Consider the following 27,468-nt stretch of genomic DNA (forward strand, 5'->3'; position numbering starts at 1 on the left):
GCTCAGGAAACACACGGCTAAGCCCAGGTCCCATACCGATTAAATCATAATTTCCGGGGCCTTAAGGATCAGTATTTGAAAACCAAAGACCTCCCTGCTGCCAGCAATTCCAATGTGGGGCCACTTTTGAAAACCCATACCCTTCACCAGTGATTCTCAAAGTGGGGTCCCAAACCAGCAGCAGCAGCATCACCAAGATCTGACAGAAATGCAGGCTCTTATCAGGTCTATCGTTCACGACCTGTAATCCCAGCAACTCAGGAGGCTGAGGCAGGAGGATTGCAAATCGGAGGCCAGACTCAGCAACTCAGCAAGACCCTATCTCAAAATAAAAAGGGGCTGGGGATATAGCTCAGTGGTAGTGTCCCTGGGTTCAATCTTTAGTATCAAAAAAAAGAAAAATAGAAATGTAGACTTTCAGTCCCCCTCCTAAGGTTTGCTGAATCACAAACTTTAGAGTAGAGCCCAGAAATCCACGCTTTAAAAGCTGTCCAGCTGACTCTGCTGCCACGAGATTTTGAGAACCACTGTATTCTATGTGCCTCGTGGACCAGTAGCATCCGCACGCCCAGGAAGCTGGTCAGATGTGCAGAATCTCTGACGCAACCCCAGCTGGCATGTCTGACGTACCGATTCAGAACCTGCACTTTAACAAGATCCTCAGTGACTCACGCACATTATGTATCAAGAAGCTTCCTGGAGGGTTGGGCTGTGGCTCAGTGGAAGAGTGACTGCCTATCACGTGTGAGGCACTGGGTTCCATCCTCAGCACCGAATAGAAACAAATAAACAAGATAAGGGTACTGCGTCCACCTACAGCTAAAAATGACAAAAAAGAAGCTTCCCAGCTCTGTGGCCTGAGAGGGCCTGGAAGCAATGACATGTTGGTAGCAGGAGCCCACCCCACAGCAGATCGTAGATCCTAAGTATCTTTTTCACACCAAAAGGACCAGGCTCATTGGAGAAAAGGCTGATCCCAAGGCTGAAGCAGGGAATGTGCCAGAGGAGCTGAAACATCTTACTCTGCCGGAAAATAAGGAAATGCTTCCAGAATGATGGAGACATGTCAGAGACAGAAGCGAGTTTAAAGGTTCTCATGGGCCTCATCTAAGACAAATCTGATAGCAGATTACAACCAACTGAGTGAAGCACGAATCCATGAATTCATAGTTATAAAACAGATGACTGCGTAAATAAACGTGGAAGGAGGAAAACCCCTTTCCTACAGTGGACCTCGAGGTGACAGTTTTCCTCAGCCACATGCTTCTGCCACGATGTTCTGCTTCACCACAGACCCATAGGCCACGGGGCCAAGAAAGCGTGAACAGAAACTTCTGAGCCTGTGAGCCAAAACAAACCTTTCTTCCGTTTAAGTTGATTATCTCAGGCGTCTTGCCACAGTGACAGAAAGCTGTCTGACACACCAACTAATAAGTAGAAGCAAAGATGGAGAAAGAAAATTGCCCAGGAGTGCTGAGACTAATGACAAGTCAAATGATGGTATTATAAAAGCTCCTCCCCACGAAGGAGTTATTAATAAAAGAGAAAAGCAGTGGCTTCCGTGGGGAGACCACCCTGACCACAGAACCAAAGTCACCCTCACCAATGCTGGAATAAGCCAACACTTCGTGCCTGCTGGTATCACGTACTGATAAGGACACGCTGTTACTTCTGTGGCCTTCCTGCCCCCAAAAAAGGCACTACCCAAATCCAATCCTCAAAAACATCAGTCAAGCCCAAAGAGAGGAAGGTTTCACAAAGTACTTTGTCTGTACACTTTAAAAAAAGAATTTCAGGGTCAAGAAAGACAGAACGGGACTGGGGTTGTGCTCAGTGGTAGAGCGCTTGCCTAGCATGCGCGAGGCACTGGGTTTGATTCTCAGCACCGCGTATCAATAAATAAAATAAAGGTCCATTGTCAACTAAAAAAATATTTAAAAAAAAAAGAAAGACAAAGAATGGCTAAGGATCTGTTCCAAATTAAAGCAGACCAAAGAGACAGGACAGATAAATAGAACATGTGATCTTGGACCTAGAGAAAAATGTGTGATTTTAAAAGATTATTGTTGGCACAGTCGACAAAATTTAAACATAGACCGATTAGCTATGGACTGTAGTTATGTAAGAGAAAGTTTGTGTTCTTAGGAAATACCGAAGTATATGGTCTGAAAGGGAAACACGGACGCGTGATTCACTCACACGATGTGTGTGTAGGGCTGTGTGTGTGTGATAAGTATGATGCATATTTACAGAGAGACACAGAGCAACAAAACACAAGCAATAGCTGACTCTAGAAGATAAGACTTGCTTGTACTATTCTTGGAACTTTTCTAGAAGTTTACAATTATTGCAGAGTATATTCGTTCTTTCTTGCCAAAAAGGACTGATGAGAACAAACACCAAAGTAAACCCGGTGAGACACAGTCCTCTTGAGAAGTTCTGCGTGACTCTCTTTCCAGTTACTCCAGTCTCTGCTTCTATGTCACCTCCAAAGATAGGTCCCACCTGGTCACCCCATCCAATACCACCCGCTGCCACCCCTCCCAGGCCCTCTGTTCACACCACCTAGTTCCGTATTCTCACAGTACTCTGTATGTAGAACTAGTCTTTTGTACATTTGTCTCATTTATTATGTCCTCCAGCCAGGCCCCGTGGCGCACGTCTGTAATCCCAGCAGCTCAGGAGGCTCAGGTAGAAGGATCTCAAGTTGGGAGGCCAGCCTCAGCAACTTAACGAGGCCCTAAGCAACTCAGCAAGATCCTGTCTCTAAATAATAAATCACAAGGGCTGGGGATGTGGCCCAGTGGTGAAGCACCTCTGGATTCAATCCCCAGTACAAAGAAAAAGAAGAAAAAACTCTCTCCTCCCAGTAGAACATAAACGTCATGAGGCTGGAGCCTGTTTCTCTGCCCGAGGACAGTGTGGAACAAACGTCAGGCTCCTCCTGTGGAGAGGTGGAGACGTGAAGTGAACAAATGGCAGGCCGTGTGCTGAGATCCAATTTTCTCGGCTGCAGAACATGCAACTGATACAACGTCCAGAATCCTTTCTGGGTCTGACATGGAACAGCTGGGACCACAGGTGTGGGCCCCACGCCGCTCCTGACCCTGAACTTCTACCCAGCCCTTACCATGATCCTTCAGTACTGATGACGGCGTCCTTATTGAGTTCATTCATGCAGCAGATCCGTCCCCAGTGCCTGCTGCCTGCTAGGTGCGGAGAAATCACTGCCCCACCCGCAGGGAGCTCGCCACGATAGCAGGAGCTGGCCGGGAAACCGAGACTCAGAAACGTCGCCCAGCAGGCTGAAGTCACACAGCGAGTCCACGGCTGAGCTGGGAAGCTCCCCTGCAGGCTCCACTCTGGTGACGAGGTTACGTAAAGAAGTGACGCTGCGGGGAGCTGACACTCCGGGGTGGCTCCTCCAAAGCCATCACACCTACCTGTGTCCCATGACCCCAGCACTAATCCTCACTGTCCCCTTCTTGGCAGAAAAACAGAACGTGCTGTGTCTCAGCCATTTCTGGTTATGTTTTTGATTGTCCATGTTCTTTCGGTCCAACTTCAGATAAGCGAGAGACCGTTCTGCTTTACTGGGCCAAGGCCATGTTCAACTGAACGGGAGAAGCAATCTCAGCTGAAGATGAAATCAAATAACCTTGGCAGCAAAAAGAACTGGAAAAAAAAAAAAAAAAAAAGGCCACAAAGAAAACAAAATAAAAACCACATCAAAAATGTCTCACGAAGAGACGGAGCATGAAGAATCAGAACAATGTCAGGGAGCAGGAAATTTCTTTAAAAGCTGTTTCATTTCTCTTCCACTCATTGATTCTGTCCCTATTTGAAAGTTCTATGCTAATTAATCACTCAATTTATTACCAGGCCCCATTTCCTTGTTTATAATCTTCTGTCTCCAGAAGTCCTCTCTGAGGACCACTGTAAATATCCCTGGCGAGCAAGACAAATGTTTGTCTTAGGAGATCGATTACCATGCTGGGAGGTCTCAAATTCCTGGGATTTGGTGCGTGGTTTGCCTTGGATCTGCCGGGCCATCTTCTCTGCCTGGGTTTCTGAAACTCCACAACCAAAAAATTCATGTGACCCCCACCAAGTCACATCCTGAGACTACTCTCCCTCCCTGTCGGAAAGTGGAGGAGGGTATTTGGTCAAGGAGATGATTTATCTGTGCCCATGGATGCTGCTCCTCCTCCTTTTGGAAGCCAACAAATTATGTTGAGAATTGAAAATGTATTCTCTGTGGGCATCTGCAGCAGAACCCTTGCAGGATGTGGAGTGGGTGGGTGAAGAAGAGACGCAGTAAGAGAGTTTTGTTATTCTAGAGGAAAAAATGTCGGATCTCCATTTATTAGGGCCACCAAGCTCCGAGTTGGGAGGGGGTGGGCAAGAGAAGAGTACTGTTCTTTGGAACTCCTGCTCACAGATGGCTCACTCAGGGGAGAAGCTTTTCCGTTGCTGTTCGATGTCACTTTATTTTTTCCTCAAGTGCTCCAGGGCAGCTAACTGGCAAACACACAGATGATGAAAACACCCACCTTCCCCAAACCTGGAGGCCAGTCCACCTTTGGCAGAGGGTCGGGTGCAGCAAATGCAAGCAAGAAAACAAAGTTTCAACGAAGTACTGTCCATTTACCTCCAGCCCCAAGATTCAGGAATCCCAGTCCCTTCTGGCGTCACCTAGTCTTCTGAAGAGAGAACCAGTTTTACAGCTGTGCGTGGGGGCAGAGGACTCATAGCGGGTAAGGCACAAAGTGCAAGATTCAAATCACACAAAGAAAGGACGGCTTTGGTTTACACCAAGCACGGGCTACAACACACAATCCAGAATGAGGATCACAGGGGAACACAGTGAGTATGTGTATTAGTCTGTTTTCTGCTGCTATTACAGAATACCAGAGCCTGGGAATTTGTGAACCACAAAGGTGATTTGGCTCATGGTTCTGGAGGGCAGGAAGTCCAACGGCATGGTGCATGCATCTGGTGAAGGCCTTCCTGTCTCATCATAACAGGGTGGAAGGGCAAGTGAGCATGTATAAGGTAGAAAGTGTGTGCAAGGAGGCCAAATTTATAACAAACCCACTCTGTCATCATTAATCCGCACTCACATACTCTGGTTTCTCTTCAGAGTGTATACATCTTTTGCTTTTTACTAATCCCTGTCCACAGGAACGGTATTAACTCGTTCATAAGGCTGGAGCCCTCCTGACCTGATTACCTCTTAAAGGTCCCACCTCAACACTTACAATGGGCAATTAAATTTTGACATGTGCTTTGGAGGGGAAATTCAGACCACAGCGGTGGGGCGTTATGTATCTGAGGACACAACAGACAGATTTGAGAAAACGTCTTTAGCCAGGAAGGGCTGCGTGGGCTGTGCACAGTGCAGCCTGAAGGAATTTGGGCAGCCCCTGAGATCCCTCTGGATGCAGCTTTGGGCCACAGGAAGCCCCATTATGATGAGAGGCAAGAGGAACCCCAGCACCAGAAGCCCGGAAAAGGTGAGCATCGTGGTGGAAGCAGGGGATGGTCTCGGCTCATCAGCTCATCCGGATGTTCTGCGGTTGGGTCATTGGCGCCCATTCCATCTGCACTCATTTTTAGCAACGGGAGTTCTATGAGTTGCCACTGAAGCCCCTCTGAACTTCACTGCCGCCCGATCGTGGTGGTGGTCAGGATTCAGGAGGTCATTCAGGATTCAGGAGGTCATTATTTTAAATGATAACCCCATTAATAGCCACTCCTCAGTATCAATCCTCTCCCACGTGCAGGTGTGATGTGTGGGTTGGCTCCTGGGCAGCAATGATTCTTCAGGGCAGATGCTAGAGCCCCAGTTTGCAGATGAAGACACTGAGGTTCCCAGAGACAGGATGTGACTTGCTGTGTAAATGGCAAAGCCAGAATTTAAAGTCAAGTCCTCCAACTAAAGATGCATGTTCTTTCTTTCTTTATTATTTTATTATTATTATTATTGTTATTACTACTACTACCAGGGATTGAACCCAGGGGTGCTTAACCACTGAGCCACATCCCCAGCCCTTTTTTATATTTTATTTAGAGACAGGGTCTCACTGAGTTGTTTAGTGCCTCACTAAGTTGCTGAGGCCGGCCTCCAACTTCCAATCCTCCTGCCTCAGCCTCCTATACCACTGGGATGACAGGTGTGCACCATGACACTCAGATATGATCCATGTTCTTTTCAGGTGTCGACAACCTCCATTCAAAGGTGGGAGTTATTAACCCCATTTTTCACAGGGAGCAAAACTAAGCTCATAACCTGGCGACAGCGCTGAGCAAACTGAGTTTTGACTGACCCCAAACCTCGGCCAAGGATTCCTCTGTAAGAAACACTGGACTTTGTAGACTGCCCAAGCTGGGGCTGACCACAGGACACCCCAGTACATATCTGTCAAATAAATGTCTGACTTCAAAGCCTTGCCCTTTGCCCCCCATCTTGCTGCTTCCCGAGAACTCCCATGAAGGGAAAAATTCAATTTTGTGTGACAATAGACTTGGAGGACTTGCATCAGGACTGTGTTTATGAATTCCTTTTCTGTGGGCACCTTTCATGCTCAGCAGAATATAATAGAGGACGCTCTCTGAATAGGGTGTCAATCAGATTGTGCACATTTTTATGATTAGCAATTAAGCCTCTTGTGGAATTAATTTCTTCCCCAGACCAGTTCAGCGAGTTGCTCCTTAGTTCCTTGCTAGACCACACGCACCAGGAGACATTTATTTTTCTGGGTCTGGTTCTTTCTCCGAACGTTCAAAGCCTTTTTGATTTTGCAACTTGGAGTCTCTAGGGCCCTTCCTCAAGCTGTGAGTTTCTAAGACCTTCCACTTTCCCCAGACTTAGGTGGAACAGGTGGACAATCCAGGTAGTCACAGCCAGGTCGGCTGGCGGTGTCGTGCCCTGGGTTGCTCACCATGGTCAAGTTCACCGGATGTTCTGCTGGTTGGGTCATTGGCGTCCATTCTATCTGCACTCATTTTTAGTAACTGGAGTTCTATGAGTTGCCACTGAAGCCCCTCTGAACTTCACTGCCGCCCGATCGTGGTGGTGGTCAGGATTCAGGAGGTCATTCAGCATCCCACAGAGCCTCAGGTCAAAATAATGCAGTCTGAAGTCAAACCTCTGAGCTGAAAGGGACCCTGCAGACCCCCGAGAGGAACTTTCCCCAGAGTCTGTTCCACCAGCCGCCTCCCCGGGATGCGGAACCCAGGAAGGTTTCCTCTGTCTGATGAGCCTGGGAACTCTTCTCTTCTCTGCCTCCCTATGCCACAAGTCACGGTGCACAGGACTCAAGTTTCCAGATCCTGGGTGGGGGGAGCAGCTCAGGGGTAGAGCGCTTGCCTAGCATGTGTGAGGCCCTGGGTTCCATCCCCGGTACCATGAAAAAAGAAGTTTCCAGGTCCTGCAGTAAATATATTTTGTTGAGCTTTGTCCTAACAAGTACTGCCAAAATTTCTGGACCTGGGATTGGTGGGTGGGGTGGCAGAGGTAGGAGCCTGTCTCCAGCCCCCTGCCCAATCCCTCTCGTAAAAACTGCCCACTGGAAAACACACCACCTCTCAAGTTTTCGTACGTGGAATGTAGTGATCAGAGAGGGGAAGATGGTCACCTGCAGTTGTACGTAGATATTGGCAGAGGTGGGCTTGGAACTCTGTGAACTGCAGGTTCACAACTCATTTCTTTCTTTCTTTTTTTTTTTTTTTTTTGGTTCCAGGGATTGAACCCAAATCCTTTTTTGTATTTCATTTAGAGACGGGGTCTCGCTCAGTTGCTGAGGCTGGCTTTGACCTCTCAATCCTCCTGCCTCAGCCTCCCGGGCTGCTGGGGTTACAGGTGTGCGCCACCGTGCCTAGCTAGGTTCACGATTCTCATCAGCTACACCTCCAGGTAAGACTGGAAAACTGCGATTAGCAGAGACAGCCCGGTAATAACGTGCTAGCTGACCTAGGTTTTACTGCACCAGATAAACTGATTCTGAAGCTTATATTGAAAAGGTAACTGTGGAACAAGATAACTTCAGTTCTTCCTGGGTGGACCTTCCAAGACTCCATTTGGGAACAGAGGGTTCAAACATAGTCATTTGACCCCTTTTCCAGCTATAGATTGCTTCTAACCAAGCAGCTTGATTGGCAGGTGAGGAAGGCTGTGGGGGGCGGGGATGGGAGTCGGTCATGGCTCCACCCACAGGAGTAGCTGCTTGTGACCGTCCATAAGAACAGCACCCTGCAAAGATGAAACCTCGGGTTCGAATCCTGGCTCCACCATGATCTCAGACAGGAATACTGATCTCTCAGGGCCCCAGTTCCCCGCTGGGCAAAGGGGATAATCATAGCTCCTTCATTCATGGGGAACACTGGGTAATAAACACAGCAGTTCCTGGTTTAGAAGCAGTTTTCACAAAAGCTCTACCGAGGCTTGCTTGGCAGCTCTCTCTCACAACCCTGGGTGCTCTGGAGAGGCCGTCCAGTAGTGTGCAGCTCAGCATTCCACCAAAGAGCGGCAGGGAGGGTAACAGCTGGGGTGAAGCTAAGTAAAGAAATACTCAATCCTTCATTATCAAAGGTGAAGGGCCTAGTTTTTTAAATGAAAATTCAGACAAGAAGTTATGGCAGAAAATTATATTAACTTTTTGGTTAGCAATCAATAACAAGAGCAACAACGACAAAAAATCCCTCAAAACTGGCTTAAAGAAAAAAAAAATGAACAGGGGTCGGACTGCAGGTGTGGTTGTATCCAGGAGCTCGGGCGATGTCTGCCCTGCTCCATTCCGTGGCTCCACTGACCCTGCCGTTGACTCCTCACTCCTGTACTCCCTACATACACCAAGATGGCCGCAGCACCACCAACCGAACATTCTACAACTTAGCGGAGCCTCTCTTCCCTGAAGTTCCAACCGAAGTCTCAGGATTCTTGATGCTCCATCTGGCTCCACTTGTTTTCCCGGGCTCACTGGCCAATCCTGGGTCACTTGCTTCCTCCTGGAGATGAAGCAGACATGAGTTTGGGACCCGGGTCTCCTGCCTCGTGTTTCCTCCTATCTCTTTCAGTTTCCAAATCTTGTCCTTTTGTGTCCAGCTAGTCCCGGGCTCTCGGGCCTCCTCGTTCAGACGTGACCACATCATTTTCAGGGACTTTTGCCCTGAGTTGGGCCTCTGCTGGCTAAAAGGGAGATTCAGCCGATGCCAGCTCAGACAGAACAGGGCAGCATCAGGTAGGTGCCAGGAGGGTGGACAGGCTTCCTTCTCCCGTGCCGCGGTCTCCCCTTATCCACAGGCAAGGCCAAAACCTGCAGATAGAACGCAACGATCACATCTGTGATAAAGTCTAACTTATAAATCAGGCACAGTAAGGGACTGAAGGCAAAAATGCATCACAGAACAATTATACGATAGACGATGGTCAGGTGCACGCGAACGCACACTGTCCCCGTCATGAGTCTCGTCACCCTATAGACCTCGGCCGCTTCAGCAGCCGACTCTTTTCCTAGGAAGTCAGGAAGCGTCACCTTTTCACTTAGAGCCCTTCCCAGCTTCTGTTTGGCAATTCTGAACACCAGCACCACAGCTCTCGCGTTCTGGGGTTGTTATCGCCTAAACCAAGGTCACTGTGACACAGTGACGGTCAGTCTACTAACCCAGACGGCCACCCCACGACAGCCGGACAGCAGGCACGATGTGAACCCAGGACAAGTGGTGATCCCGTCCCAGGAAGGACACCGCGGGACAACACGAGATTGCATCACGTCTGTTACACAGAACAGCACGCGACTGAAAACCTGTGGGTTATTTCTGGAATCTTCCACTACGTATTTTCAGATCACGGTACAGAAACCATAGAAAATGAAAGCACAGACCTAGGGGAGCTCCTGTATGATCAATGGTCACTAGTGCCTGAGACGGTCTTGCAGAGGATGGTCAAGTCCGGACTTGGGAGAAGCAGCCATGACTGATGAGCAGCGCCTGCCAGGAGGGCTGGGTGGGTGGAGGGTACAGGATTGCCACGGTGGGCCAGATCTCACAAAGGAAACCCCGGGGGGCTGGCCACATGTTCATGGACACCTCGCCCTCTCAGGCCCAGGGACACCAGGAAGTGACTCCAGTTTAAGTCAATAGAGCTCCCTCGGCCGGGGTCCTGGCTCAGTGGCGCAGGACTTGCCTAGAGGTGTGAGGCACTGGGTTCTAGTCTCAGCACCACATAGGAATAAAATAAAGGTCCATCAACAACTAAAATATATATTTTAAAAAAGATAGTGCCCCCATTTGCACAACAAAGATGTTCACCCTAAAAGGAATAAATGGAGACAGTAGATGTCAAGTATTGCCATACTGCCCCATAAATGGAATAAATGGCAGCTTTGGTACCAGGGACTGAACCCAGGGGTGTTTCACCGCTGAGCTACATCTCCAGCCCTTTTTAGTTTTTATTTAGAGACAGAGTCTCACTGAGTTGCTTAGGACCTCACTAAGTGGCTGAGGCTGGCCTCCAACTTGTGATCCTCCTGCCTCAGCCTCCCGAGTTGCTGGGATGACAGGTGTGCACCACCACCCCTGGCTTCTCTCTCATTTTTGAAGGCTAGTTTTCCTGGATATGAGATTCTTGGCTGACCATGTTATTTTTCAGCACTTTGAATAAGTCATCCCACTGTCTTCTGGCCTCCGTGGTTTCTGAAGAGTTATCAGCCGTCAATCTCACTGAAAATGCCTTACACATAATAGGTTGCCTCTCTCTCTTGCTGCATTTAGAACACGGTCTCTCTAGTTTCCAACAATGTGATCATGATGTGTCCCAGTGAGGATCTGAGGATTCACTGAGATTCTTGGTTGTACAGATTTATGTCTCTGATCAAATCTGTTATGCTTTGGTCAGTACCAGTGGAAATACTCTTTGCTCCCCTCTCTTCTCCTTCCAAGACTCCTATTATGCACACGTCGGTACGCTCGGTAGCAGACCTCAGATCTCTACTCGTTCCTCCTCCGCCTCTTCTTCTCCCTCTTCTGTTTCCTCTTCCTCCTCCTTCTCCTCCTTTTTCCTGTTCTTTTTCTCAGACGAGACAATCTCATTTTACCTGTCATCTAGTTTGTCGAGTCTTTCTTCAGCGTGCCCAACGATGCCACTGAACATCTCGTAACACTTTTAGCATTTTAGTTATTATACTTCTCAACTCCAGAATTGCTCTTCAGCTCCCCTGTGATCTCTATTTCTTTATTAATGTTGTCTACTTATGGAAGTGTTTTAGCTCTTGGAGTGTCCTTGAAGTTCACTTAGTCTTTTTTTAATAAGTTCAATGCCTTTGCTTTCTCATAGACCATCTCCATTTTTTTTTCCTTTCTGAGTAGAGGCCATACTTTAAGTCTCATTTCATGACTCATAATTTTTGGTTGAAAACTGAACATTTTAATATTACAATATTCTAACCCTGGAATTCACTTCCCCTCTTCCCCAGGGTTTGTGGCTGTTTCTTGTGATCACTATTGTTTGTGTGCTTAGTTCTCTTTTCTGAATTTTGCAAAGATTCTGTTCCTTATCAGATACCAGCACTGAGGTGTCAGTTCTGGTAGTTCCGTAGTTAGCTGGCGATTTCAGCATAGACCTGCATTGTTCTCCTGCGGGGGAAGATTCCCGGTGCTTGCAAATGAACAGTACGTTCATGGTGGGACATGCCATCGACTTAGACATTTAACAACTCTGCTTCAGTCTTCACTTCCTGTTTGTGGGGTCAAAAAGGTCAGCCCGAGGGGAAATTTTGGGTCTTTCCCATGCTAGGCAGGCTGCCCATTTCTAGATCTGTGGGAATACGCAAGAGCTTTGCAAAGTCTTTATTTCCCCAAATTTCAATCTCCTTTCCTCCTAATCCTTTGGTTTGTCTGTAGTATGTCCCAACTGTTCCCTGCTGTCCCAAGTGGGAGCAGCCTGTGTATTTCTAATATTTTTAACAAAGACCTCCCGGAAAGGTGAAGCCCTCGAAGGCAGGTGGCCACGCCTCAGGGAGGCACCACGACTGTGGGAAGTAGGTCCCTTTGTCCTTCATGGACTCGGGACATGTACCAGGCATGTGGGTAGCTGTCGTCAAGGCCACTGCTGAGCCAGGGGGCCTCGAACACCGCCACGCTCAGGTACCAAGATTCCGGTGAAGTTCTCGTTTTCTGTTTTTTTCTCGATGAAGCGCTCTTGGCTGCTAGGAAGATTCAGTTTTCCAAGTTGATTCTGATAGATGTTGCCAGGTCATCTGCTGCTTTTGTGGAGGGACAGGCTTTCGCAGGGCCCTGCTCTGCCGCCTTTAGTCTAAGATGCTGTAGGAAGCAGTGCGCAGTTCAGAGGGGCGGCTGCCACATAGTGTTGGGGCCCCACCCGACGACAATAAGGGGAAAGGAGTGCAAGTCAGAGCGGACGGGTGCCACGTCAGGGAGCTCCGTGGCCCTGGGCTCTGCGGGACTGAGTTTGGGCCCCTTGATGTGCCAGGGGTAAGCGAAGGGGACTGTTTCTCCCAAGGACACCCAAAGCTACAGCTTCCCCTCATCACTTCAAGCCGCTCTCGCCAAGAGAGCAGCGAACAAATTTTAAAAATGAATTCCTAGGCTTGTAAGGACATTAAATCCTGATTACCAGAGGAAATGGGTCTGCTGTCAGATAATGGGATCAGGAAAGAACTCGCTCAGAACTCGGGGGACTCATTCGTCATCTTGATGTTTCTGTCCAGTGACGATAATCACGGGCAGTGTAGCAACCAGAGTCTCACCACAGCCTAGTGCCTGGCAGCTCAGACCCCAGGGACAAAGGTCCCGTCACCCCACAGACCAGCGCCCTCCGTAAGCAGGAGGGCAGGTCCAGAGGGAGGCTCTCCAGAACGAGTGGTGGCGCCGACTGTGACCTGGGAGCCTGTGGTGGCCACGCCCCTGCAGCTTGTCTCACAGACGCCCTTTCTTACCTTCTGTGCAGAAAGGGTGGCGGAGGCCTCCAGGAAGAGCCAGCAGCGGGAGGGAGCAGATGGCGCGGGGCGTCCTGGCCCACCCTCCCTCCTCAGGTCTGCCCCTCCCGGCAGCTTCCCCTGGCTGCAGGCCCCACCCCAGCGCGGCCTCGGGGGCCATGTCTGAGGGTGTCAGGATGCCCCTGTGCTCCCCACTGGCCCCGAGTCCCCAGGAGGCTTAGGCTCGGGCTGCTCTCATGGCGACTTGTGCGGTGACACAGACTTCCTCGGCTCCGTCCCCTTTGCCTCCGTCCCATCCCCTGCAAGTACTCCTTGGCACGAAGTAAGCGACTGGCAGTCAGACCCTCGGCTTGCGTTCTGCTTCTCGGGGAGCCAGGCCAAGCCTAAGTGCCAAGCCTGGGTGCTCCTCCCGAGTGCTCTCCTTCCCCTCCAACCAGGAAGACGGGGCACCGAGGTGGACGTGACGCTCAGCTTCCTGGACGGCTGCCCGTCACACCTGGAATGAAAACCACCTCGACAGTCGTGGAGTCTCCCCAACAGTGTGCGCGACCCTAGGTCGTCTGACCCCAGCCTGCCTCCGCGCCCCCCGCACTGCCCGCCACCTCAGACCCATCCTGCCCCTTGGTGGCTTGGCACTCGGGCTGCAGACTTCAGCGTGGACGTCATTTCCCGGGGAGCTCTCCTCCAAGCCGCTTCATGTGAACCGCTTCTCTCCCTGGTTTTCTTTCAAAGAGACTCGACTTGCCTGTTTCCTGCTGTTGGCTGTTGGGGTATGTGCGTTGGTCCATTTATCCAACCGACATCTTCCTGCCAGTTAGACCACAAAGAAATGTCGGAACAGGCCCTGAAAGTCTTGCAAGGCAGGTGGATGGGGAGGGGGAGGCTGGTGTCCAAGGATGGGGGCGCCGAGACTTGCCAGGAGCACAGAGCCCTGGACCTGATCTCTAGTCCTGCTCAAGGACAGGAAGTGGGGGAGCATCTGCAAGAACTTCGAGGGCTGACTGCTCTCTTGACCCTTGACCCCTCTAGCGAGTTCATTTCTCAGCGTCTCATGACAGCAAGTCTTCCAAAGAATCCTCCCCACCATCCTCACCTTGGAGTCCACATGCTCTCCCAGTCTCAAAATCAGGCGTTCAACCCGCGTATCTCCACGACGTTCCCAGGATCCACAATGACCTCCAAGCTGCTAAGTCACAGGGTCAATGGTCACTCCTCGTTGCTTCTTGACCCATCGGCAGCAATGGACAATGCTGGTGACTCCCTCTCCTGAAGCACTCTGCTCTTTCCAGATCGTTCCTCTTGGTTTTCCTCCTCTGTCTCCCACTGCCTTTGACCTGAGGCTGCAGGGCTTAAGTCTGATTCTGCTTCTTCTCCAACCACACGCATTCTCTTGAGGAGTGACATCAGCCTGTCTCATGTAGGTTTTAAGGCATTGTTGAGGTTAACGACTCTCAAACCAATATCACTACACTTCACGCTGTATTCAGCTGCCCCTTGCAACCTTCTCTTGAATAGTCGTAAGTATGTCACACCCATCTTCTGTTAGTAAGCTTTGCATCACTGCGACAAAATACCTGAGACAATCAGCTTAAAGGAAAGAAAGGTTTGGATCACAGGTTCAGAGGATTCAGTCCATGACTGGTTGGCTCCTTAGTCTTTGGGCCTGTGGTGAGGCAGAACATCATGGTGGGGAGCACAAAGTACAGCAAAGCTGCTCACCTCATGGTGGCCGGGAAATGAAGAGAAGGGCTGGGATCCCAAAGATCCCTTCAAAGGCACACCCCCAATGACCTAATTTCCTCCCAATAGGCCACACCTTTTAAGGGTTCCACCACCACCCCCAAGAACACCATAGGCTGGGGACCAAGACTTTAATACATGGGCCTTGGAGACACTTCATATTCAAACTGTAGCACAAACCAAAATCCGGAGTCTCTCCTCCTCCCAACCTCTTCCTCCTGCCTTTTCTCCACCTCAGTATTTAGCAACTCTGCCCACGAGTTCAGGTCAAAACCACTGGGTCCCCTTGACTCCTTATCATATCCAGTCCATGGACATGGCAGAAACTGGTCTCTCCCTTTCTCCCCTTTCCTTACTATAGTTCTGTCTGTGACCCTGCAGCCTGAGTGACCTGTCAAAAGATCGACAGGGTCAGTTTACTTCTTGGCTTCCCACATCTGCATTGAATAAATTCAAAATCCCAACAGTGATGCACAAGGTCCTGCGTGATCAGTCCCTGATGCCTTCTCTGTTCCCTCATCTCCTCAGCCCTCCCCTCCTCTCTCCCTTGGCTCTGCAGATGTTCCTTCAATGTTCCAAGCTCCTACCCCAGGGCCTTTGCACTGCTGCTTTTCCTGCCTGGAGCACCTCCCACAGATGGACCCCAAATATGATCCCACATTTCTTCAGCTTTCTCCACACACGACAGCTACTCTGTAATACCTTCTTTGACCATCCGGTTATCCACAACCTCATCCTAAAAACTTCCTATGCCCTCTGCATGCTTTGATAGCACCTATCCCTGCCTGACATTCTCCAGGTTCTGGTGTGTGTATCATCCATCTCCATTTGAGAGTGAGTTACGCCGATGCAGGAGCAACGTCTCCAGTCACCTCTGTAGCCCCGGTGCCTGGAACAAGTCTCACTAAAGGAACGAATCTGGTGTGCTCAATAAAAATGGGTAGATTGAATCAATGCATGTTTACTTAGAATTTCTCTTTTCACATGCACCTCAGGGATATGTTCAAGATGTCATCTAAGAAAGAGTTACAAACCGGGATTCTAAAGAACTAGCTTCCTGCTGACTCCTTATTGATTTCTTTGTATGTTTTCAGAGCAAATATGCAAAGCATCACGACCCTCGAAGGCTCATCTGTTCCCTCTGGTCGTCAGCTCACACAGGGCACAAGGCCCTTCTTTGCTGGTGGGAGGCCCTGAGTCCCTGCCGTGATCTCCCCAGATGACCTTGGTCAGGTCTGGTCCCCGCATCGGACTCCATTTTGTCCCGTGCACAGCCTGGGTCTCCTTCCCTGGTGTTGTGCCGCTTGTTTCCACTTGGGACGGTCCTGACATTGGTCGCCTGACCTCCTGGGAAGAGCACGTCGGATGAGCAGGCCCCACAATCTCAGGAGCCTTCTCTTCAGCTACATTCCTTCACGAGAAACCCAACACCAGGGTTCCTGGGACTGCCCCCTCATTGATAAAGTGTCCCGAAACTTCTCAATGAGCCACACACCGTACATGCCACGATAACGGGCTATATCTGGCCAGCCCGGAATCCTGCCCGTGTTCCAGAGCTCGCCGTGGCCATCCGTTATCTGCCCAGTATGAATGACCAGAGGCAGAAAAAGCACAAGGAGCCATAGTGGTGAAAAGTGGAAGTGATTAACCCATGTCGCATGCCCTGCGCCGTCCCGGCCAGCGACGGGCAGAGTGCGTGCTGACAGCGGCCCGGCCGTCACGCCACACCGTCAGCCTCGGCAGGAAACAGATTACTTCAGGGCTCTCGAGCCTGTCAGCGGCCCCAGCCCTCTGATGAGGTGGACAGAAGCTGAAAAGGACAGTCGCAGGAAGTGGTGAGTTTCCTGCCCTTGGAGGCCTTCTGGTCAAGGAGGGTAAGCGACGGATGGGATGCTGCACGCGGAGTGACCCCATCTGCCCTGTGCTGCACAGTGCCACTGTGACCGAGCAGAGACGCAAGGGCCAGGACTGAGCTGGTCAGTTAGGGGACACAGGAGACAGGGACAAAAGGCGAGGTGCCATGAGCTAACCTCCTAGGACAGCCAGGCCCAGGTGCCAGGAGGAGATCAAACCAGAGATAATCGGAAAAAAAGGAGGCATTCAGGACCGGGCAAGACGTCACAGGAGGGGACAGAAGCCGAGTGAAAGCGAGTCAAGATCAACTAGGATCCGAGGACGAGGGTACTAAGCAATCGCTCTCCTAAGTGTGGCAGAGGCTGATGCCTGGTGCACTGGCCTGACATTAAAAATGACCAGAAGTGCGGTGCCCGTCACGACTTGCGGAGCACACTGCCCCGCGGAGCCCGGGGTCGCCTTTACAAGAGGGCCAGTTCAGCAACTCCTGCAGAGAAGGGGGTCCTCTGGCGACTTCAATCACCCGCTCCATATGGAGCCACTTAGACGTCCTGGCTTTTCAGCCGCTTCGAGGTTACTTTCTAGGCCCATCTGAACAGCCGTGGGTGGAAGCTGATCCGTCTTCCACCCCAGTATCGCCCCGGGCGGTGCTCTGTGCTGGCTGGCAGCATGCCCGTGATGTCATCTCCCCCTCAGCTTCTCATGGAGCACCCGGCAACTGTGGAGGAAGCCCTGACGGTGAAGCCTCAGTCTCCCTTTTCTTTTCCACTTCAATCTGCGGTCATCTGCAGCCAGGCCAGCAAGAGCGCCAGTCCCCCGTCCCAGCCTCCCGGGCGCGAGCCCATGGCTCTCTGGCACTGGTCTGCAGAGATCGTGCCGAGCTGTCGCAGGAGGGAGCCTGGCCGGGTGGGGCGAGGTGAGGAAACTGGACGACTTCCCAGCCTCTCACGGGTCAGGTGTTCATGGCCTCATTCTTCAGTCCGAGGAGAATTCCTGGAACATCACCGGTTTTCTGTTATCAGTGCAAAAACACCTCCAGTGCCAAGCGGTGTCCTTTGGGGTCACATCAGGGGACCCTATGGGCACCTGCTCTTCAGGATGAGGGATGGGCTGAGGGCAGCAAGTAGGGGTCCCCTTTGCGGGGTCGTGGGGGCAGTGAGGGGGGAATTTTATTATCAGAGCAACTGGAAGTTGTTAGAGGGTTTAACGGGGAGAGAGGCCGTGATCTGTCTGTCAGCACGTGGCTGACAGGGTGGAGAGACCACGAGGGTCCACCGTCCGCGCCGCTCGTTCTCTGAATAGTCACTGTGCCCCGACCCTGCAGGCACGGGCACCAGAGGTCAGTTCCCCTGCCCTCCTGGAGTTCATGGGGGACAGACAGCCATCAGATGAACAGGAGAGACCATTTCCAAGGTGGCAAGTGCTGTGCAGAAAATAAAACAGGGTGCTGCGATAACGAGGGGCCAGGGAGGGAGGTGATGGTCACTTGAGAGGTCACAGGCTGGGCCTTTCAGAGGAAAGGACATTTGTGCTGAGACCTAAAGAGCGGGATGTGTGAGTCACGTGCAAATGTCGCCGGGAGGGGGTCGTGTTGTAGGTAAGGAAACAGCAAGTGCAGACCTGGAGGCAGGAATGTGCTTGGCCGGGGCTGGGGCGTGGTGGCCAGGGTGCAGAGGTCAGCAGGGGCCACCCCAGGCCGCCCCCTGCTGCCCAGAGGCAGGAGTTCCAGCTCTGCACCCAGGGAATGAGACACTGTGACAGGGTTCTGAGCAGAGGAGCCAAGGATCAAATAAAGAGGCTGGCCAACTACGGCCGGCCCATGGGTTGTCTCTGTCCGGCGTCTGTCTTCTACAAGTAAAGTTTTATTGGGACAGTCTGGCCCGCTCATTCTGCTCTCACACGGCCATGTTGAGCACCTGTGACAAAAACCACCGGCCCCACAGGGCCTAAGCCATCCCCTCCCTTTCTGGCTCTTCACGAGGAACCTCTGCTGACTCCTGATCTAAAGGATGGTTTCGCTTCTCTTCTCAGCGATGGTTTTTGCTCCTCCACCATCAGAGCATGGGCCCCGCTGGGCCTGCTGGGCTCACCCCGCTGGGTGCCCGTGAACGGCTGCTGAGGACAGATGCTGCCTGCTGTCCAGCACCAGCCGGGCAGGCTCTGCTTCGCCTGGTGAACTTGGCAAGAGGACTCGGTGGCTCCTCACGGAACCCCCACCCAAACCATATCCGCCTGTCCTTTGTCCGAGGCACCTCGTCACCAATTTGGAGCTCAGGAGACAGCTAAGCCAAGCAGCTGCTTCCCATTACCTGATTGTCCCATCCCCGCAGCTGCCGTGACTGCCAAGTATGCCCACACCACTCCCAGCAGGGAGCAGGGGACACTGTGAGAACCAGATCTCATTTCCAAATTGCAGGGCAGATTGGTTTTGTTTTGTTTTGTTTCTTAAGCAAAACATTAAATAAGTAGAATAGTTGAGCCTTGTGTTAGAAACTAACCCCAAACATCTGGGGGGTTTGTGCTCTGGAAGCTGATTTTCATTCCTTTGGTCCTAACTGATAAATATTCACAGAATAATTGAGTTAGTATTTTTTTTTAAAGGATGAAAACCATCCATGTTATGCAAAGAAATGGTGAGGGTGAGGGCAGGGACGAGGATAGATTTGGGGTGACCCGGCCAGCTATTCCCTAGTATCCCACTCTAGTTGGGAAGTCAGATTTATTTTCGAATTTATTTTGACAAGCATTTACTGGGCGCCTACTCTGTGCCAACCACTGCTGAGTGCCGGGGAATCTGTGTTGAGTTAAACCAAGTCCCTGCTGCCTGGGGACTTGCAATCTGTTAACAACAAAGGCAACAGGACACTAGACGGTCAGAGAGCAGAAGCGAAGAACTTCTGACCTTTCAATTCTCAGGACCCGCCTCTAACCTCAGTATGGGTTATTGTTATTTATTTACTTATTTTTTGGTACCAGGGATGGAACCCAGGGGTGCTAACCACTGAGCCGCATTCCCAGCCCTTTTTATATTTTATTCAGACAGGGTCTTGCTGAGTTGCTTAGGACCTTGCTAAATTGCTGAGGCTGGCCACCAACTTCCAATCCTCCTGCCTCAGCCTCCCGAGCTGCTGGGATGACAGACGTGCGCCACCGCACATCTGTATCCATCTGTCTTCAGAGTTCCCTGCTGCTCTTCAGAATGGGAGAACTAGGACTGATCAGTGTAAGTTCCAGGGAGGTGGGTTTTAACCCCAAAATAGTGTGAAATCTGAGCTGTGTGCCAAGGGTGGTGTGTCAGTCGAGGCTGTCAGAGGCCTGCTCAGATCAGGCCCTCCAATAATCCCGTCAGAGAAAAGTCTCTCTCCGTGGCTTGGATCTACCCTCTCTTGGTCTGACTTCAGTATCAAGCAGGGCGTCCCCCATGGAGCAGCGGGATGCCACCAGGCAACAGCCTAACTGCACTTAGTGGTCCCGACAGAGAGACCACGTCTTTTCCTTCCTTTCAGAACAAGCTCCATGATTAGCTCTGATTGGCTTGGCTTGAGTCACATGCCCATCTCTCAGCCAATCCCTGCACCATGCAAATGAGGGACTCAGGCTGAGAAAATTCCCCAGACCACATGGACTGAGAGCAGTTCTCACCCGCTGCCTGCTCTGGAGGGGGTTTGTCACCCAAGGGTTCATGAGTCGGAAGCTTCGTCTCCAGCGTCTCCAGCGTCTCCAGCATGGCGTCAGACGCGGTGGGTGTTTAAGAGGTGGGACTGAATGGGAGGGGCTCACTCACTGAGGGGCTGCACTCAGAGGGGATTAAGGTAGCTCTCATGGGACCCTGGTTAGTCCTTGGGAAAGGGTGAGCCTGGCCCCACCCCACTCCCTGGCTTCGGGTCCCACCATGTGAGCTCTCCCTCCCACAGGCACACTGGCTGTGAAGCCACCACCATCTTGTTGTGGTACAGAAAATGGGACCCTCAGCAGTGGCCAGAGAGGGTTGCCTGATTTTAGATTTTAAGCTTTCAGAACTGTGAGCACTTTTCTTTATAAAGTATCCAGTCTCAGGCATTTTGTTATAGCAACGCAAAACAAACTAGCTCAGCCCTGTCTTCAGGTTTCCCTAATGCCAATCCTCTCAAAGACACACAGAGGCGGGGCTCTCTGGATGGAAGGATGGATTTGGAGCTCAACAGACCTGGCTAGTTGACTGTGTGACTTTGAGTGAGGATCCTCCTCTGAGCCTCATCTATAAACTAGGGATGGCAGTAGCTTCCTTGCTGGCTCCAGGGATGATTAAATAGATGCTTATCACTGAGCCTGGGCCGGGAAATGATGCCTGTATCCCCTGGAAGGGGCCTGTTTTGTGGGAGAGACGGAGCCAGGCCACCTGGGGACCAGGGCTGTGGGTGGTCGGGGACACACCCAGGCTGGCAGGCGAGAGGCAGGCCAGGTCTGGCTGCAGGCGGGAAGCCGAGCCCCGACACCGAGCTCCTGGGAGGGGCCCTTGGACAAGCTGCTGTGTGCGGAGCCCTGGCCAAGCCCGCTGCCTCTCCAGCTTCTCCTGCGCTGCCGGCTCCCCAGAAAGCAACTGGCCCAGAACGAACTGGCTCAGGTCCTTAGAGCGACGCTGCCAGAGGAGAACGGCCAGAGGTCAGCCCTTGGCTTTCCGGGGGCTGCATGAGACAAGGGGAGCGGGAGGCAGTGGACGTCGGGTCCTCCAGTCCAGCAGGAACGGGGGGTCACGGAGGCAAGCACAAGACCCCGCAGCCGAGCCACCGAGCTACGAATCCCGGCCCTGCCTCTCCCCAGCTCGGGGACTCTCCTCATCTGGGATGAGGGTGATGGGGTGACGACCGTGCCGTCAGAAGTCTGCTGCGCGACGTGGACGCAGCTGTGCCAAGTAGTACAAGACAGAGGACGTCAGGACCTCAGGTTCTCCTCATCCTACGCGTCCTGGGACCTAAGTCAGTGGAAACCTCAACAACCCATTTCTGCCAGCATGACCGATGGCCCGGGCCCCTCGGGAGTGGAGGTTCGGGGTGCCTCACGTGACCAGGGAACGAGCCACGAGCAGTTAGAGCGCTTACAGGGCAGAGAGGACAGGCAACAGGCAACAGGCAACGGGCAGCAGACGGAGGCAGTCGCAGAGCCCAGGACAGGACTACCGCAGTCACGCACACGGTCACGCTTCACTGAACGGCAGAGACACGGGCTGACAGACACGATGCACCTGTTAGGGGACCCTGATGTCGCGGGAACATCACAGAGTCCACTTAAGTAAACAGGACAGCCTACGGCCACAGAGGGCACGCGGCGGGGGTCTGGACCCTACTGCTCCCAAGGCACAGCAAGCAGAGCAGGGCGTTAAGTCAAGCACGGAACATAATGCGATGGAGATACGATGCCCAGGAGGCCCAGGCAGGAGGCTCACAAGTTTGAGGCTAGCGTCAACAGTTTGGTTTGGCCCTAAGCAATTTGGTGAGACCCTGACTCAAAATAAAAAACATAAAAGGGCTGGGAATGTAACTCAGTACTACAGCGCTCTGCGTTTTAATATCCAGTGCTGAGACACAGAGAGAGAGAACAGCGCCTGCCCTACAGTAAATGTTTTTATAAGTAGAAATACACTCTGAAATACTGACTGAAAAGTACAGTGTAGTGCCAGGTGGGTTTTTCTGCTAAAACAAAACAAACACCCAAACCTTTCTTTAGCTCTTCTCCTAGGGGGGTCTGCTGGTGACATACCCTCTTCGTTGTCTGCGTCTGAGAAGGTTCCAATTTCTTCCTCATTCCTAAAGGGCAGCTTCACTGGGCTGAGGACTCTGAGTTGACAGTCCTCTTCTTTCAGCACATGAAAAACCTCACTCCACCTCTTTCTGAGGAGAAGCCTGCTGTCCTCCCGTCTCCGTCCCGCCGCCTCCTCCTCCTCCTCCTCCAGCTTCCCTTATCACGCTGAGCTTATTAGCCTGCTTACGTCACTTAACTTCGAAGCTCTAAAATGTCTATTGGGACCTTCTTCTACCTTCTATTTCTTTGCTGAGGGTTTCTTTTCTTGCTTTTTCTTTTTCAATGTGTTCCTAACAGCTCTTTGATGAGACTTTATGGTGGCCGCTTTCAGATCTGTCAGACTATCTCTGCCATGCTTGTGGCACCTAGTGACTATCAATTTTTTTTTTCCCCTGGTACCGGAGATTGAATTCAGGGGCCCTCGACCACTGAGCCTCGTCCGCAGCACTATTTTGTATTTCGCTTAGAGACAGGGTCTCATGGAGCTCCTTAGCACCTTGCTTTTGCTGAGGTTGGCCTCCAACTTGCGATCCTCCTGCCTCAGCCTCCCGAGCTCTGGGATGACAGGTGTGGGTGGTCACCTGACTGTGACCGTCTTTTATTCATTCCATTGGAGATCTTCCTGGCTCTTGATAGGACAAGTGTTTCTGGCTTTGCTGACGTTGCTGGACACTTCTGTATCTAAAGGCTTCTGCCTTGCTGGATCTTCCTAAGCCCATCCCACAGGGGCCACGTGCGGCACTTGCTCACGATTCACAAGTGAAGGCCCAAGTCCGGGGCCACATTCGGCCTCCATCAACACCCAAGGCAGGCAGGGCTCTGGCAACTGCTGAGTGGGGTGAGCTGTGGCTCCCTAGCACTTTGATGAGGGGACCTCAGCATGGGAGGCCACGCCCAAGGTCCCACCTTCCACTGACCTTTGACACCACCCCAGTAGGAAGAGCGAGAGACGCTCATCACCACCAGTAAACATGCAGACTTCCCAGACGTGGGGTCCAGGGGAGTGGGAAGGGTGACCTGCTGTCGCAGCCCTTTGGCTGGTCCCCCCCCACACCATTCCAGCAGAGGCGCCGAGGGGCCTGTGCTCAGCCTCACGCGGACGAAGGTGAGGCTCCCAGTGTGGTCTGGACGTGGTCTGAGCGCGCCCCTCATGATGCAGGGCGCTTGGTACCCCAGGACAACGCCGTGGTGGCAGAAACTCTAGGACATGGGTCCAGAGGAAGGTGGCGAGGTCACTGGGCGCCACCCTTGGAAGTGGGCAATACTGTGCTCTGGGGACTCGTCAGGGTGCGCATGTGCGTGCCGCTATCGGGAGCAAGCCTGGCCCATACTTTCTCTGGCTTCCCATCTCACCCTGCCATCTCCCCTTGGCACTGCACCCTCGCCACGATGCCATCTACCAGGAGGCCTAGGCAGAGCCACGCAGATGCTGGCGCCAGGCCCTGGACCTCCAAACCTGTGAGCTAGCCAAATTCCTGTGCTCTGTAAAGCTCCCAGCCTCAGGTATTTTGTTACAGCAACAGATCATGGGCCTTGGCGAGTCCTCGCGCCCCTGGCTGGTGTATAGATAGGCAGCAGGTTCCCTGAGGGTTCTGCCTTGTCAATTCGCCCTTTTTCCCATCGATGGGCTGGAGAGAGCGGAGTTTTGTCGGGACTTTGTTAGTGTCTCCAAATCATTACCTTCTTTGGCTCCTAATTCTCTTCCCAGGACTTTTTGATTCCCCGTGAGCTTGGGACATCTCTGCTGCGTGACGTGGAGCTGCAGCATCGCTGGAAGGGTGGACTGCCTGGTGCTCTCTGCCCTGGGAAATATCCTGAAGGTAGAGAGAGGTGATCAGGGTTTGCTCTGGGTCCCTGGGTCCCCCTGTGAGAAGCCCAGACACTGACGTCCCCCGCAGAAGCCAACCTGCCTTCTCTCCCCTCTTCGCATCTAACCCGGCTGCTAACTTCCCCAAACAGGAGGCACCCAAAGAGATCCGCAGGAAATGGCTGAAAACTGGAGAGAGAAGAAATGGTGAATCTAGGTCGGCCGCAGCGTGGATGATTTACAGAGTTAATAATAACTCCACAAGTGTGTGCACAGAGCTGCAAGTCCTCGTGGATGTGCGCTTTCTGCCAGGTTTCCAGTACCCAAGTTATGCTGGTTTCATAAAAGGAATTTGGAAGCCTTCCTCCTTTCTCTATGCCCAGAAATGCTTTAAATAGCACTGGAGTTATCATTTCTCTAAAGCCTTGGTTGGCTACATTTGTGGGCCTGGTGATTTTCCCCTACTATTTTTAGGGGGTGGGGAACACTAGGGATTGAATCCAAGATGCTTCACCACCGAGCCACACCCCCACATCCTCAGATTTTTTTTCCTCAGACAGCGTCTTGCTAAGTTGCCCAGACTGGCTGCAAACTTGTGATCCTCCTGCCTCAGCCTCCTGAGTAGAGGAGATGACAGGCGTGTGCCAAACCCAGGCTGCCGTGTGTACTACGGTTCTCCGAGGAGGGATGACAAGCATGTCCCTCATCCTCAGAAGTGTCCTCGTGTCCTTTGCAGCCCATCTCCCCCCCACTTCTATTTGCAGACACCCCCTTTTTATTTTAGATTTAGATTTAAATTTTTATTACCCATCGGCTTGCATCATTTGTCATTTTAGAAAAATGGAATCAAACAGCAGCACGCCCTTTCTTTGCTGGACTTTGCCTGCAGCTTACCTATTTTAAGGAACCACAGTTGTACATGGGGTCATCACGCAGCCTGCGTCTGGATTTTGAGAATCACTCGTTAATAGTTCATTCACTTTACTGCCGAGTAAAATTCCACTGTAGGAATACGCCACCATTTGTCTATATATTCACTAGCTAAGACCGCTGAGTTGTTTTCAGTTTGGGGCCAGCATAAATAAAGCTAGTGTAAACATTAAAGTACAAGTCTGCAGTATACATGCTCTTTTCCTCCTCTTGGATAAATACTCAGAAGTGGAAAGATCAGGGCATACGATAGGTATGCGCTTGACTTTTTAACAGATGGCCTGTTTTCTAACGTGGCTGTTCCACGTTACACTATATGAATGTTCTAGTTGCTCCCGACCCTGGTCAACACCAGGTACAGCCAGCCCTATGAGTTTTTGGGGGGTTGCTATTTGATAACTTTCTCAACTTCTTTTTATTATAAGATATGCTGCCTCTCCAACAGACCCAGAGGCAAAGCTCGGGTACCCGTATCTCACTGCGCGGTCAGGAACCGGGTTACTGACGGTGGGAAGCCCGGAGGAGATGCAGGGAGGGAGAGAAAGCAAGAGATGGGTAGTGCGAACCTTGAGCTGAGAGTGACCCACAGGCACACCGGAGAGACCAGCCAGCTCCAGAAGAGCCACCCGGCTGAGCGCAGTCAACTGCCGAGCCCTGAGCTAAGGAAGAAGCCATTCACTTTAGGCAGTCATGTTACCCGGCAACAGCTGACGAATACAGCATGTAAACTGCTTAGCACAGCGATCACAACCTGATCGACAGACCTGATGACCGCCATCGTCACCACAGCAATGACCGTGTCCGTGCTCAGGCTGTTCCGTGACCTCTTCCCTAAAGAAGGTCATGGCATGACATTAGCCGCAAGACAAGGCAACAAGCACCTCCAGGGAACTTTGTCACTATTTATTCTTCAGAGTCGTGACCAGTCACAGAGGCCTCAAGTGCCTGCTAAGGGCGCTAGGCTTGTGTGCACAGTGAAGTCATTGGCAGGTTCTAAGGCCAAGAACAGGTGAGACAGGAGGTATTTTGGGAAGAGCCTGAGTGAGCGGAAGGATCAGAGGAAGAGCCGGTGGGGGGTCTGGAGCCGTGGTCCAGGGGAGCAGCCAGGGGCCTCCTGCTCGCACTTCCTCAGCTGCTCAGGCTCCAGAACCAGCTGCAGTCCCCCTGCTCTCCACTGGCCTTGCCCCTCATGAGGGGCTCTCCTGCATTCTTACGCCCGCCTCCGGGCTCCTCAGGCATGCGCTCTGCCAGGCTTCCTCAGGGCCTTTGCACGTGCTGCCTGGCTGCTTCCTCTCCCTCTCCAAGTCGCTGTGCTCACCCTTCAACTTTCTGGAGCCCCAATGTCACTGAAGCCTTCGCTGAACCAGGCTACCTGCTGTCCCCACCTAAAGCCCAGGCACTTCTCTATGTCCTCCTGAGCAACTTGGCAACGCTGAAGGACTGTGACTGACACGTTAAGACCTCCTGTTTGTCGGTGGTGGTGGTTCTGGGGACGGAACCCTGGGGCGCTTTGCCGGTGACTCGCATCCCCAGCCCCTTCAACTTTTTTAAGAAAGGGTCCCGCTAAGCTGCTGAGGCTGGCCTCGAACTCGCAGTCCTCCCGAGTCACGGGGATGACACGCGTGACCATGTGGTGGACATCTGTCCCCCGCCAGCCTGTGCGCGCCACCGGGGAGAGATCTGGGTCTGTCTTGCTCACTGTCCTGCGCTGGAGCCTGGCCCAGTGCCTTGTGTGCCAGACGTGAAGGAAATGCTAAGCTGGACGGAGGCTCTGGAGGAAAAACCGCTAGGGACACAATATCCCGTGCTAATCCAGAATCTCGCCTCGTGACATGTGGGGACAGGCCACAATCCTTAGAACCCTTCCCTCAGGGGACAAATCAGTCTCAGCCTGGAAGTACGGCCTAGGACTCTGGCACCAGGTTTACAGCCAGAGGACACGTTTCATCTGGTCAATAAATAATCCCTCGCACTGGCCCTGGTGGCTGAGAAGGTCTTGAGGAGAGCAACACCGACGCGGAACACCGAGTTCCGGCCTCAAGGACACGCAGCTCTCCTGCAGGGCTCTGGTGTCCGCTGGAATAAGGAACGTGTTCCCTGGCCATCCTTGTAAACAAGTCTGTGAGCAGAAGCAAACAAAGAAGCCCTGCGCGCACAGCTGACGCTGGGAAGATCACATCTGGGCAGCAGCAGACAGACGAGCGAGAGAGAGAGAGAGAGAGAGAGAGAGAGAGAGAGAGAAGCAGAAACAGCAAAACCACCCGCCCCAGAGGACAGGCGCCGCGTCCCGCCCCTCCGCTCTCCCCTGCTCCAGCCCCACGGTCATCCATGGGCTTATCTGTCCACATCTCCCCCAAGGACTTAGGTCCCACCAGGGCAAGGGCAGAGCGGACACGCTCATCG

At 52.1% G+C, this 27,468-nt stretch overlaps 1 long non-coding RNA gene across 1 annotated transcript; it reads left to right on the plus strand.

Annotated features, from left to right (window-relative positions):
• The first annotated feature begins 20,189 nt into the window (after window positions 1–20,189).
• On the plus strand, window positions 20,190–25,217 carry LOC124971093 (uncharacterized). The gene is made up of 3 exons (XR_007106281.1): window positions 20,190–20,290; window positions 24,037–24,148; window positions 24,288–25,217. It is a non-coding gene; the product is annotated as an uncharacterized LOC124971093 (long non-coding RNA).
• The last annotated feature ends 2,251 nt before the right edge of the window (window positions 25,218–27,468 follow it).

Source organism: Sciurus carolinensis, chromosome 19 (assembly GCF_902686445.1).
Source record: "Sciurus carolinensis chromosome 19, mSciCar1.2, whole genome shotgun sequence".
In the NCBI taxonomy this organism is placed as follows: domain Eukaryota; kingdom Metazoa; phylum Chordata; class Mammalia; order Rodentia; family Sciuridae; genus Sciurus; species Sciurus carolinensis.